The 13,830-nt window shown below is 40.6% G+C and overlaps 1 protein-coding gene across 6 annotated transcripts in view; it reads left to right on the forward strand.

Annotated features, from left to right (window-relative positions):
• Positions 1-13,830, forward strand: part of LOC138759504 (somatostatin receptor type 2-like) — an 88,545-nt gene that overhangs the window by 15,616 nt on the left and 59,099 nt on the right. For 2 of the 6 annotated variants that reach the window (XM_069930036.1, XM_069930031.1), the window contains exon 5: positions 4,488-4,790. The gene's annotated coding sequence lies outside the window, so the exon portion shown is untranslated. Of the gene's footprint in view, positions 1-4,487; positions 6,118-8,247; positions 8,399-13,830 lie in introns of those variants that run through there. The other 4 variants (XM_069930034.1, XR_011354889.1, XM_069930037.1 and 1 more) reach the window with 4 other exon arrangements.

A 13,830-nucleotide genomic window follows, 5' to 3' on the forward strand; every position in this document is an offset into this window, starting at 1 on the left:
AGCACACACTTTGAGGACAGCAATGTCTTCAAAAAGCAACAAGATATTAAGAAGAAGTAACTGATTTTTATCAGAAAAGTAGTTGAAGAGTTTCATCGAACACCTCAGCACAGTACAGGACCTTTGGCCCTTGATTTTTTTATCACCATATATATAATCCTTCCAAAAAAAAACAAAACCCTTCCTGGCTCATAACCCTCTATACTTTTCTTTCATCCACGTGCCTGTCCAAGAGTCTCTTAAATGTCTCTAATGTTTCAGCCTCCACCACTATCCCCGGCAAGGCATCCCAGGCACCCACAACTCTGTGTAAAAAAGCTTACCCCTGATATCTTTCCTCCCTTCACTTTCTTTCCTATAACACAATCTAAACCATGCAAACTTGTCTTTTACTCCCATTCTGTTTGCAGCAGATGAAACCTCTGAATCATGGATTTTTTTTTCACCTCAGCATTTGGACACATCACAATAAAAAGATAAGAAAAACCGCGAACAGACAGCACTACCTGTTGAGATTCTGACGCTGAGCCAAAGAGCGCTTAACAAAATTAGGCAAGAAAGCAGAGTAAAAGCATCTATGCAAAGCTATCCTTTTCCACATATTTAACATCATCTCAAACCGCATCCGCAGTTGCTGGAGCCAATTTAGCTGGCTGAACTTGTGCTTCTCTTAGGATCTGCTGTCACCCAGTCAGACTTGCCCACTCAAATTTCTCCCCCAAATTTTTCCCCAAAAAAGCCACCCCCATAACCTAGACCTAATTTATCCTGTGATTCAGATCAACTCCTTGTTAACCATCTGGAAACTGGCACTGATTCCAAGTCATTTCAGAAGTGAAGTGGACTCACTCCTCATTAGTATTTGGAGAGGAGACTGCTAAGGAGTACCAGATGTGCTCAGCTTTCCTGGTAGGCATCGATCCATAGAGTTACTTCAGATGCAAGGCATATTTATCACTTTCTTTCTTCCTTTCTTCATGCAGCATCTTGACTTGGTAATAAATCCACCGCTTCAAATCACGGGTCAAAATCATCTAACCTTCTGAAATCAATAACCTGGAGCCATGGATTCAAATAATTAAAAGAATAGAGTTTGGGTAATTCATTTGGCCCAATGGATGCTATGGTCTTGAACTCATTGCCCCCAAGGGCGTGGAAGGCCGAAACCCACACTGCAGTCAAGAAGGTCCTGGATGAGTTCTTTCAAGTCCTGGCTGAAAACTACAGACGGAGAGAGGAAGATGGCTGTTTGTTGACCTACGTGGTTATGAAGGAACAAATGACCTCTGTCTGGGCCACTCGTGATTTCATAGAATATTACAGCACAGAAACAGGCCTCTTCACCCCTTCTAGTCCATGCCAACCCATTCCTTTTGCCTAGTCTCACTGATCTGCACCCAGTCCATAGCCCTCCATGTCTCTCCCATCCATGTACATGTTCAAATTCTTCTTGAATATTAAAATTGAGCCCGCATTGACCATTTCAGCCAGAAGATCGTCCCACACCCATCTTTGCAATAATGAATTTCAAACTATTTCTCACTGTCAGTGTAACTACATGCTGACATATCAATAAAATTATGTGCAGCGCCACCTGGTGCTGCCACTTTAAGTTCTCTGGTCAAGTCGACTTTGTCGTTGCTGTCCAGAGAACTCCATCCATTCAATGACTAAATAGAACCAGCGTGGGCTTCACTTTTTCAAACAAAGACTTTTATTTTTCAAGCATCTGCCTCCAACTGATCTTCCTATATTTGAGGAAACGTTTACTTGTGACTGATAGATATCTCAGCCAACATTTTGCCTTGTGCCTCTTTCAGTGCCATGGGAATTGATCCACTTCACTGGGGCAACTGCTTAGCAGATCCAACCTGATGGGGGGTTGGCAGGCTGTTCCAGGAGGATTTTGAATTGGCTTGCGCAGTGGACACAGAGGCGAATGGTGTTATTTTGATTGGAGGTCAGTGGTGTTCCACGGGTCATGGACCTTCAACCAAACATTTACAATGTTAGTAATTGTGAAGTCATCTATTTTGGAGGAAAGAATGTATCAATTATTTAAAAACCCAATGCCCAGAAACCCAGCAGATCAAGCAGTTTTCTTTATGTAGCAAAGATAAAGATACATAACCAACATTTTGGGTTTGAGCCCTTCATCAAGGTACCAAAGATCTTTCAGGAATCAATAGATTCTGTGTGGTCCTGGAGGACTGGAAAATCACAAATGTCACCCTGCTATCCAAGAAGGAAGGGAGGCAGCAGAAAGGCAATTATCGACCGATTAGCCTGACGTCGGTGGTTGGGAAGATGTTGGAGTCGATTGTCAAGGATGAGACTGCAGAGTACTTGGAGGCACATGACAAGATCGGGGCAATGGTTTACTTAAGGGAAAATCTTGCTTGACAAACTCATTGGAATTCTTTGAAGAAGAGACAAGCAGGCTAGATAGGGGAGATACATTTGGATTTTCAAGTTGCCACACATGAAGCTACTTCACAAGAGCCTATGGTATAATAGGAAACATAGTAGCATGGGCAGAGCATTGGCTGATTGGCAGAAAGCAGAGAGTCAGAATACAGGGATCATATTCTAGTTGACTGCTTGTCCCTAGTGGTGTTCCATTGGGCTTGGTCTTGGGGATGCCTCTTTTTTACTTTGTAGATGAATGATTTAGATGATGGACTGAATGGCCTTGTGGCCAAGTGTGCAGATTATAAGAAGGCGGGTAGAGGAGCAGGTAGTGTTGAGGAAATAGTGAGGCTGAAAAAGGACTTAGACAGACTAGAAGAATGGACAGAGAAGTGGCAAATGAAATACCATGTCAGAAAGTGGACAGTCATCAGGGCATCAAAGGTTAATGGGGAGAAGGCCAGGCAGTGGGGCTGAATGAGAAAATGGATTAGCTCATGATTAAATGGCGGGGTAGAATTAAAGCACTTAATAGCCTATTTCGGCTTCTATGTGAGGGGAAAATATACTTGCACCAAGAGTGGTAGGTGGCTGGAGTAGCAGTGGAAGCAGATACAAAAGTAGTGTTTGAAAGGTTTCTATATTGATACATGAATAGGCCAAGAGCAGACGGATATGTATCATGTTTAAGTTGCAGAGTTTAAGTTTAATTGGGGCATTATATTTGGAGAAGACATGTGGGGTGAATGACTTGTTATGCTGTTCTATGTGTGTTCTATGTAATCATGCTCTCAGACCTAATTATTTATGTTTATTAAATTGTAACATTTCTTTAAAATAATCCCGTGAAAGAAATTTATTCAGTCGACATATTATTTTCACATACTCCTGCAAAATTAAGTAGTACAGTAAAATCACTATTATCCGGCACTCAATCAACCGAAAACTCAACAACTGGCAAAAAAAAAATCAAGGGAATAAATAATTTTTTAAAGAAAATAAATAAGAATAAATAAAACTTTTAAATGTTATTAGTAAATGTTCTCTGAAGCAGCACACAACCCCTTGGTAAAGATGGGAGCAAACATTCAGCCAGCACAGTGCCCCGGTCGTCCCCCGTCTGCAGCAACTGTTTGAATAAAGTTTAAATAAAGTTGTGTTTGAATAAAATAGCATCGCCCAGGTTGAAGTGTGGGCCAGTGCCACTCAGGTGACTCTCCCAGAGTGTTTCCCCATTCCTGCCTGGTAAGAGGTTTTATCTTTATTTGTATATGGGGTTTAATTATAATGGGAGCACAATTAGTGTAGTGGTTAGCACAATGCTGTTGTGGTGATAGAGTGCTAGTGATACTCCTGACCACTAGAGGGTCAGAGATGAATGCTGCACCTAGGGTTAGAAACAAAAATGGCTGCAACATGAGGTCGTGAGTTGTTAATAAAATATTGTTAATATAAAAGAACCCAACTTTCATTATTGCTTAAAATAAACATCACATGGTACCAGGAGTGTATATCAGTCGGTATCAGTGGGAAACATGAAGAGTGTGAAGGTTCCTGATGCTGTGTATTGGACTGGGAACGTTGACCATGAGTGGCGGTTGGTTATTTTGAAGTGTCTTGTGCATCAAGAAAATGAAGCAAGTGTTTATTCATCCTGACACACATTGATTTGCCCATTGTATTTTGTGCATATGGTGTTTTCATTAATATGCATGGCTTGTTTCAATTGTTTTACAACAGAAATTGGATGAAAAGATCATCTTGGTAATTAATTGATTACATTGCACTGAAAATATTGAGATGTGTGAAATTAAAGTATCCCACTGGGATATAATTTTAATAATTTTTAAAATCTACATTTTTTTGAGGAAAAATAATATTGGTCCTGACAAATATCATTTTGAGGTCAAATGATCTAACACAATATGTTAGCATTATTAAGCAATTGAACATACAAATTCAATAAAAGTTAATTTATTGTTTCAACTTCAACTTCTTACGTGATATCACAAATCTGAAATTATCTTTGTGTTCATCTTAAAACTGTCTATCCTAATTCCCAGTTTTTTTTTTGCCAGGAAGCAAACCTCTTGAAAAAAATTGCTGTCCAATGAAATTAGCCACCTGTGAACATAGTGCAAAACACAACAGCTGTGAGTAAGGACACCATTATAACAGACTAACTGGTGACAGGCATTCTTTCATCCTCATTTATAAAGCAAAACAGAAACAGTACTGCACATCTGCATGAGGGGAATTGTCAGATGGTTTTCCTGAAATCCATCGCCAGCTTCCAGCTCTGAATACCTTCAGCCAGAGTTATTTCACCCAAAAAGATTTCCTTCCAATCCTGGGAGGAAATCAGAATCCTTGGACTCCAGGTATGTTGCAAGAACTTCATTAAGACTGAAAAAGAAACAAGTGCTTAAAACAAATGATGAGAATTGAATCAAGATTTACATTTACAGTAAAATTTCCATTCTCTGGAATTCATCCAACTGGCAAAAAATAAAATCACAGAAAATAATTAGGTAGAAAATATGAAAGCTTAAAATTGTGGCTCTCCCCAGCTCGCCAATCAAGCCACATGAAATCTCAAGCAACCAGCAAATTCAATGATCTGGCATCTACAATCCCTATAGGTGCTGGATATCGGGGGTTTCACTGCATATCATACCTTTCCCAATCTCAGAGAGTCACAATGAATTGCAGAACATTTAGGACTCAGAGGAAACCACTCAGCCCATCTGAAGTCTGTCAGGTCGATCCATCCCCAGACTAATACAAGTCATTAATTTTGAAGTATAAAATTGGAAACTGCCAGCAATTTAAGCCAGCAACTCTCTCAAAAAGCGCCTACTAATGACCAGAAAATCTGTTTCAGAGATGTTTATTGAGAGGTAAGTATTTCCCAGGACACTTTGGAAATACTCCATATTTTTCAGGGTAGCATGGTTAGTTTAGCAGTTAGCGTCATGCTGTTACAGAGGCAGTGACCAGGATTTGAATACAGCGCTGTCTGTAAGGAGTTTGTATGTTCTCCCTGAGTCTGCATAAGCTGCCTCTCACTGTTCAAAACGTACCAGGGTGGCATTGGCTCATGAGCCAAAAGGGCCTGTGTAAATTTACATTTAAAAAATAGTACCAGATCCCCCTGAGAAAGCAAATAAAGCTTCAGCTGACCATGCCATGAAAATAATTGCATCTGAGAGAAGAGCAATGTCTAGACGCTTCACCTAAATCTTTGTGGGACCTGATTCATCACGTACTTGAGAGAGACAGAGGAGGGTTATCAGCCTAGCCACTAGTTAGCTCACTGTTAAGGTCATCATTATCTTGTGTCTTATCAGATTTGAGGATGATTTACTTCCACTCTTGTCTTTGTGGATTCATGGCAGGCCGATGAAGTCAATGTGGGAACTGCAGACTGCAGATGACAATAGGCTGCATGAACATAGTGTGCTGAGGGCCCATTACTGTGCAGTACCACCTAAATGCATGAGGTCTTGTCAGGCTTGGATCTGCTTTACTGCCGGGCAGCTACCTTATAAAGTTTATTGGGGAATAGCTGTTGCTTTCTGGAAAACACATAGGTTCCAAGATTTCTATTTTCATCAAAACAATCCATGACCATTTAGAATGTTGGCCAGCTCTTTTGCTTGCAGCATAATGTTGCTGGGGGTTGAGGGGGGGGTGGGGAGAGGGGGATTAAATAGCAGGAAATAACATTGCTGCTTCATTGCCCATGTCCTCATATAATATCTCCTCAATTTCCTTCTGGAAATCTTGGATTACAACAAATATTGGTGAAAAGCAGGTGCATCCCCATATGACCTTCTCCCCCACCTCAAATAATGTCACCAATTTACCCACAGAACCCATTAGGAAAACCAATGTTAGATTCATTCATAAGAAGAGAATTCACAGGTAAATGCACAATGCTGGAGAAACTCAGTAGGCCAAAAAGATAAAGATAGAGCCCTTCATCAAGGTAAGAACTCACAGGCATTGCCTCCAGTTGAGATATGCAGTTTGAAGTCTGAACCTTAAATACTGGTTCCAAACAATGAAGCATTTTGTGCAGAGGGTGTCACCTGATTGAAATAGTTTCAAAAGAAATGTACGGATTCTGCGTTCTACAATGAAGCTTTGGGGATACAGCAACAATACTGGAAGGAGCTAATGTGCTGCAAGGTTCAATACTGGCCAGAAGAAGGGTGAAGGTATATAAATCTATGAAGGGCTTGGAAAGAATAAATTGGAAAAATCCATTTGCCTCAATAGAGGGGTTAAAATCCAAGTGGGTAGACTTCAGACAAACGGGATTGCAGATGCTGGAAACTGAAGCCAAATACAATCTGCTCAAGGAATTCAGCAAGGATCCAGTAGCATCAGTGGGAGAAAGAGTTTCCTGATGAAGAGTTCTGGCCCAAAAAGTGGACTGTTCTGCTTCTTGACCTGTTGAGTTCCTCCAGCAAATTATGTATAGGGTAGATTTTGAAGTACTTGCAAGGACTTAGTTCGGGCCTGCAGACAGGCCTAAAGGGTGGTTGAGGCAAAAACCCTCAGCACATTTAACCTGTACTTGGATATGCAATTTAAAAGTTGTGACCAGCTATAGCTACCTGCCTGGTGCATTGTGGATGGGATTAGGCTAGGGGTGGTTATTTTCTGACTGACAAGAACATAATGAGCAGAGTATTCTTCTTCCGTGTTATAAATTCTCTATAATGCAATAAGATTTCCTATCTCTACATTTTAATGCTCTTCCAGCTGGGAAGAATAATTAAGTTGAATTATAAGTTTATTTCCACTAAGATCTACGGTATGGACACTGATTAACCTGTCTTGAACAAAATACGCAATGTTTGAGCCAAGTAGTGCATTGGAAGAGCACAATGTCTAAAATGTACACATGAAATGCATTGAAATGTAGGAAACAACCCATAGACATGGGTGGGTATCATGGAACACTGCAATCTCCAGTGTACTGGCACATTGAAGGCTGTGTCAAAACCGATCAGAAGCCACAAGAAGTTAGTTACCACCCAACATGAATCCAAAAGAAAAAGAATCCAGTACAAAGTGGAGCCAACAGCTGGATTGCACTCACTACCATTTTTTTGCCAACAACAGTCAGAGCTCATTCCACAGTTGTAAGAAAATATTGATCCGTTTCTTGAAGTTGTGCTTTTGGCCCTGTTGATCTAGGAATAAAAAGAAATGTAAACCAAAAACCTCAAATGGATTCTTAACACCTTGTTGTTGTGAATCACAGAGAACAGAATAACCTCTTTGCCCAACTCGTCCATTCCAATCCAGATGGCATTCTGGGCTAGTCCTATTTGCTGGCATTTGGTCCATATATCTGTCCGAATGTCCTTTGAATGTTGTAATTGTAGCTTCCTTCGACAGCTTATTCCAGATACAGACTGTGGACTGAGTTAAAAAGTTGCCCCTTGGGTTCCTCTGAAATCTGTTCCCTCTTTACTTAAACCCCTGCCCTTTAGATCTAGAATTGTTCTCCCTGCAAAAAGACTGTGAGCATTTACTTTATCCACGCCTCTCATGGTTTTATAAAGCTCTATGAGGGTACATATTAGCCCCGTATCAGTGGTTCTCAACCAGTGGGTCATGACCTACTCGTGGGCCACAGCATGTTTCCATGTGAACTTTTAAAAATGCCAAATAAAATACCGGTAGATTGCTGTAAGATATTGATAGGCTCGGTAGCAGTTAATGATGTGTTCTCCTGGTTTAATAACGAAAAATCAAAAATAAAATATAAAAAAATGAAATACCAGTACTTTAAATTAGATAAAGATGTGTTTCTTACAGAGCTGCCTTTGACTTCAAAATATTGTTCAGTCATTGCCACTAGTTGGCCACTGCATGTTAGGCTGGAGCCAGGTGGTCCTTAGGCCAACAAAGGTTGAGAACCTATCCACCTTTCTCAATTACAGAAGCCCTCAAGTTCTGCAACATCCTGGTAAATAACAAGTTATTGTGTTTATAATAAATTTCCCCATATCTCTTTTCTACACATTTTAGCGAACTCGGAGACAGCCATTGTAGTCACGCTGAAATGTATTTGATCAATCTATTTCACTGTTGTTTTCATACTGACATGTAGGTGACGCTGTAGTGCAGATCAATACTGCCAATAAAAACAAAAACCTTTGATCTGAAGGAACTTGTTCAAGGAATTGATAACATTTCTTAGATTTCACACTTGAACTGCATTGGAACGTCCAGATTAATTCACACTGACGTTCAATAAGATCAGGCAAATACTTCAGCATCTTGATATGACTGATCCCAAACAGAGAGCAGGGCATATTTCAATATTACAGAAATAATGTCAACCCAACACCCAACCCCAACCCACCAATTTTCCCCTGCAACCGCTGCAACTGTGTCTGCCTGTCCCGCATCGGACTTGTCAGCCACAAACGAGCCTGCAGCTGACGTGGACTTTTTACCCCCTCCATAAATCTTCGTCCGCGAAGCCAAGCCAAAGAATGTAATTCTAATTAGTCTAGACATGCAGTGGCAGAGAGAAAAGAAGCAAATACATGTTCGAGGGCCTCTTGTAATTAAGGATTATAATTCAGGTAATTAAATGTTTTGCAACCCTTTGCTGCTCTCCCCCAGTTGACAGAATTATCACATAATGCAGAGCAAACGGGGGGGGGGGGGGCAAAGTACCTGATGGAAGTGAAAAATAATTTTGTCAACTGACTTGTTTTTAATAACAAAGACGTACAGGAGTGGTAGGATAATTGGGTGTCCTCAGGCAGCGCTGGCTTATGGCTGGAAGAGCCTGTTGTCATGTCAGACCTCCAAATTTAAAAATAAATACAGTGGAACCCTGATTTAACCCGGCCCGATTTAACACAAATTCAGAAATAACGCAATGTGTCATTGGATCCCTTTAATGACCACGTCCCATTCTTTGAGATAAGACGTTAAGTGAGCCCATTTTAAAAGATGCAGTACCAGGGATGGCATTGATGAGGGGGGTGGGGGGGGGGTGATGCTGAGAACCGGGGGGAGGTGAGTGCTGCCACGAAAGGGGAGAGGGTGGGGGGTGAGTGCTGCCACGAACAGAGGTGGGGGGGGTGGTGGCATTGCTGCTATATTGCACTCAGTAATGAAACCCTGATTTAGCGTGAACCCGTTTTTTTCGTGATCCAATCTTTTGGACGCGAACCATCGCGTTATAACGGGGTTCCACTGTAAATTCAACAACATTGATATTGGGGAGGTTGAATGGGTGTTACAATGAAAAAAAAAAGAACGTTGCCGTCTATGCAGCAAGTAAGAGAGAACTAATGGTAAATACTAATACACAGAATTAACCCACTTGTTTAAACCTAACAGCAATGGAATTCCAATCTGAGAATTTGCTTCTGAAATATGTTAAGATACTTGACTTTCCAGGCCAACGGGTCCCAGAGAAAACTATCCCCAACAGGGAAGGCAAATTGGAGAAGGGATGAGTAGCTAAGAACATTCTGGTAGGGACTGAGACGTTGGCATTGAGTTTCATACTTGCTCCCAGTCAGGAAGAAACCAAAAGGGACCTGCTTCAACAGAGCAGGACTGCATTTCCAGTCTTTTCCTATCTTCCCGAAAATAATTCCTTTCTAATAAGCAGAGAAGACCCTTATTAATTTGTACCTGGGGTTCCCAAAACCAAATGCATTATCAATATTCATCGGTCCTTCAGTTACAATAGTGTATAGAGTGATAAATTTTGATCCTTTGGAAAGGATACATGCTACTTAATCAGATAGGTTAAGCCAGTTGGATCGGTATGTTTTTTTAAAGATTGCATCATGCAAACAATTATTTCAACTGGAGAGGCTAGAAAACAGACTTAATGATGGCGAGAGGGTAGAACTCCAAGGGCTTTTAAAAACGGGATTCTTGAAATCCTGGGTTTTTTAAATCCATTTTACAGTTGAAATGTATTGTTGGCAAGGGTAATATTATTTGCCCATCCTTAAACCCCCTCAAATGAGGGATCAAGCCCCCTCCCCCCCTCCCACAATGGTATTGTTGGGGACCCATTGATGACAATGAGGCAGGTTCTTGGAGGTTGCAAGTTTGTTCAGTAATTCTAATGTGCTGCAATCCTTCAAAAGTTGGAACAGTTTCTCAGTTGTTTACTACCATTTTGAAACTTGAGAATCTCTTGGTTAAATGCTCTGTTTGCTGTTTTGTTCACCTGATTAAATCAGCCACAAAGCATTTCAATAACCTTTTGAAGAAACTGACACAGAATTTCCACCCTTTTGCTCCACAACGTGAGTGAAGTTCTCAAAACATTTTCGACGCTGACATTTCCAAGCTGAGAAACAATCCAGAGGGTCATGGGGAAAGGTCAGAAATGTCAATGGGTCTCCAAAGACCATCTTAACAATTGGACTCCTGCCGATCCTGCCGTGAGAACTCATCTGCTTTGCTACCTCTGGTAACCTTTTATCAATATTCTGAGGATTAGAAGAACAGGGGGAAAGTTTCCCAGTTTACTGACTCTATAACTTAAAACATTCATCAGACAATTTACTTGAGGGAGGGAAGGTGGGGTGCAAATTTACTGATAACTAACTGCAAAAATCACAAACTTAAAATTTTAATGCTCTGTAACTATCAACCTAAACACCTGCATTACCTAAATCATCCAGAATTGAACAATTACATTTAATTGTGATGTACAGATAATGAAAATCACTGGGCTATCAGTCACCTCCCAGTCTTGGGCACAACATGCTAAGTGACCAATGCTTGACCAACTGTGTGCTAGCCAAGTGGAGTAATCCAGTTATGCTTTCACAACTGTTTTGTATGAGGATATTCTTTGGTTCCCTCACCCTTCACCTTATAACTGCATTGGCATGTACAAGACCTCACCATTGAGAAGCCGCACAATTTAGGACATTGAGTTGACTTGGGAGATTCGCAAATGAGAAATGGGGTCCTCCTCTATTATTTTGACAGCCACCAGAAAATCAAGACTGATTCTTTGAAGGGAAATTTGCCTGAACTATTGATGAACAAAATAATTCCAACTAATGTCATCAATGGTTTGCAAGCAATTTGTGGTGGATTTTGTATATTGCGCACAGGTTCTGACCACTCCATCTCAAAGAAACAAAAATAAGAAGAGACTTAATTTAGCATCTTTCTTGACCTTAAAATATCCAAGTTTTTCACTGCCAGTGGAAGAATCTTGTAAAGTAGGGTGGCACGATTACCCTAGTGGTTAGTGCAACACTATTACAGCACCACCCAATGCTCTGGTTTCCTCCCACCCTCCAAAGTGTATGGGATTTGTATATTAATTAGTTTATTTGGTCATTAGGTCATTTGGTCATCTATAGATAGATGGTTATGGAGCATTGAATATTTAATTTGAAATGGGCTGGAAGGGCCTGTTATCACACTACATCACTAAATTTAAAAAAATTAAAAACATAGGTAACAAGAAAACAAGGATCAATGAAACTGTAAACTTTCCTACAGCAAGGTCTTGCAACAGTCAGTGCGATAATCCTCAGAATATTGATAAAAGGTTACCAGAGAAAACTCTTCTAATTTTGCCAGGGGTTTCTTTTTAATGTCCAACTAAGATACGGGCCTTAGTTTAAAGCATCTTTCAAAAAGTAGATTTGTGTTAACCTTTAATTCAATGTTAAACCATATTTCTTTTATAAAAATGTCTTGGTAAATTACAAAGTTAAAATATTGTATCAGTGTTCTTAGTAAATTAGCTGTGGATTGGTACAGGATCACACACAGGTCACAGCACATTTGTAGAGAACCCTTGTTTTCAGAAAAGAGTGTTCATTCTCGAAGTCGACGTGTCTGGGAAGGAGGGAGCTAATGGATTTGAAGTGGGTCTTAGTTACTCAATAAGAACTGCTAAAGAAGCCATCTGTTTTTAAACTAAAACCACTTAAGCCTTGAGATGAGGTCAGAGGTTGTTATCTATATGGAGTGGTTTTGAAAAAGGAACAGAATTTTGGTGGAAATAAAACTGATGGTCATGTGGTTTCCAAGCATTGGGACTCACCTCAGTGATGACGTAACACAGGATTAAAAACCTTGAGAAAGACAGGGTTGAGTTACAGCAACCAGAATTTGTGCTGTTGTTGTGTATTACTCTTGGGAAAGGGGAACACAGAATCAGTGGCTTTTGAAATAAGGAAGTCCATTTCGCTGTCTCTTTGGAAAAGAGGACAGAATTCTACTGGGTCTATTTTTATAGTGTATGGCCACTTCATTTAACCTTTGTCTGGGTTTGTTAATTCATCATGGAAGACAATAGCTACATTGTGAATAGAGGCTTGAAGACATAATGTTTAATTATTTCTGAACTGAGAATTTAAGACCCTTCAAGGAAGATTAAAATGATGCTGAACTTTTAAAGACTGACTTTTTAGAGTGGGACTTTAAATTTACGCATTTACATTTGCGCATAAGTTTAGAGTTAAATAAATATACAGATAAGTAAGAATGTTATGTTGTTAATAGTTTAATTTTTTTAAAAAACTATTATTTTGAATTTACCATTGTCTGGTGAATTTTCCATTGCTGTTCCTGTTTTAGTGCCAACAAAGTCCCTTTAGTCCCAAACAAAAATTAAAAGGGTTGATAGTTCATAGCAGTAGGTGGGTGGGTGGGTCACGTCTCCAGAATGGAGGACCATCGCCTTCCCAAGATTGTGTTATATGGCGAGCTCTCCACTGGCCACCGAGACAGAGGTGCACCAAAGAAGAGGTACAAGGACTGCCTAAAGAAAGCTCTTGGTGCCTGCCACATTGACCACCGCCAGTGGGCTGATATCGCCTCAAACCGTGCATCTTGGCGCCTCACAGTTCGGCGGGCAGCAACCTCCTTTGAAGAAGACCGCAGAGCCCACCTCACTGTCAAAAGACAAAGGAGGAAAAACCCAACACCCAACCCCAGCCCACCAATTTTCCCTTGCCACCGCTGCAACCGTGCCTGCCTGTCCCACATCGGATTTGTCAGTCACCAACGAGCCTGCAGCAGACGTGGACATACCCCTCCCTAAATCTTCGTCCTCGAAGCCAAGCCAAAGATGTCTGACTGACTGCATGCCTGCTTGATTTAGTAAATTTTAATACTGTGCTCCAACAGGGAAATCTAATCTCATTCCAAATTCCAGACAACAGAACTCAATGTTGGAATTTGCATTAACAAGTGTGCTGTGATTTGCCCCAAATCCTATTCTGGTGTTCACCATTCTAAGTGAATACCAAAGCACCCCATCACTGCTAACTTCTAATACCAATGTTGAATTTGCATTGTCCATAAATCATCCTTCAACTTTCTTGCCTATCCAATGCTCTGACCTAATGGAAAAGACGATCAACTGACCAATCAAATTGA

The sequence above is a fragment of the Narcine bancroftii genome, chromosome 3 (assembly GCF_036971445.1).
Source record: "Narcine bancroftii isolate sNarBan1 chromosome 3, sNarBan1.hap1, whole genome shotgun sequence".
In the NCBI taxonomy this organism is placed as follows: domain Eukaryota; kingdom Metazoa; phylum Chordata; class Chondrichthyes; order Torpediniformes; family Narcinidae; genus Narcine; species Narcine bancroftii.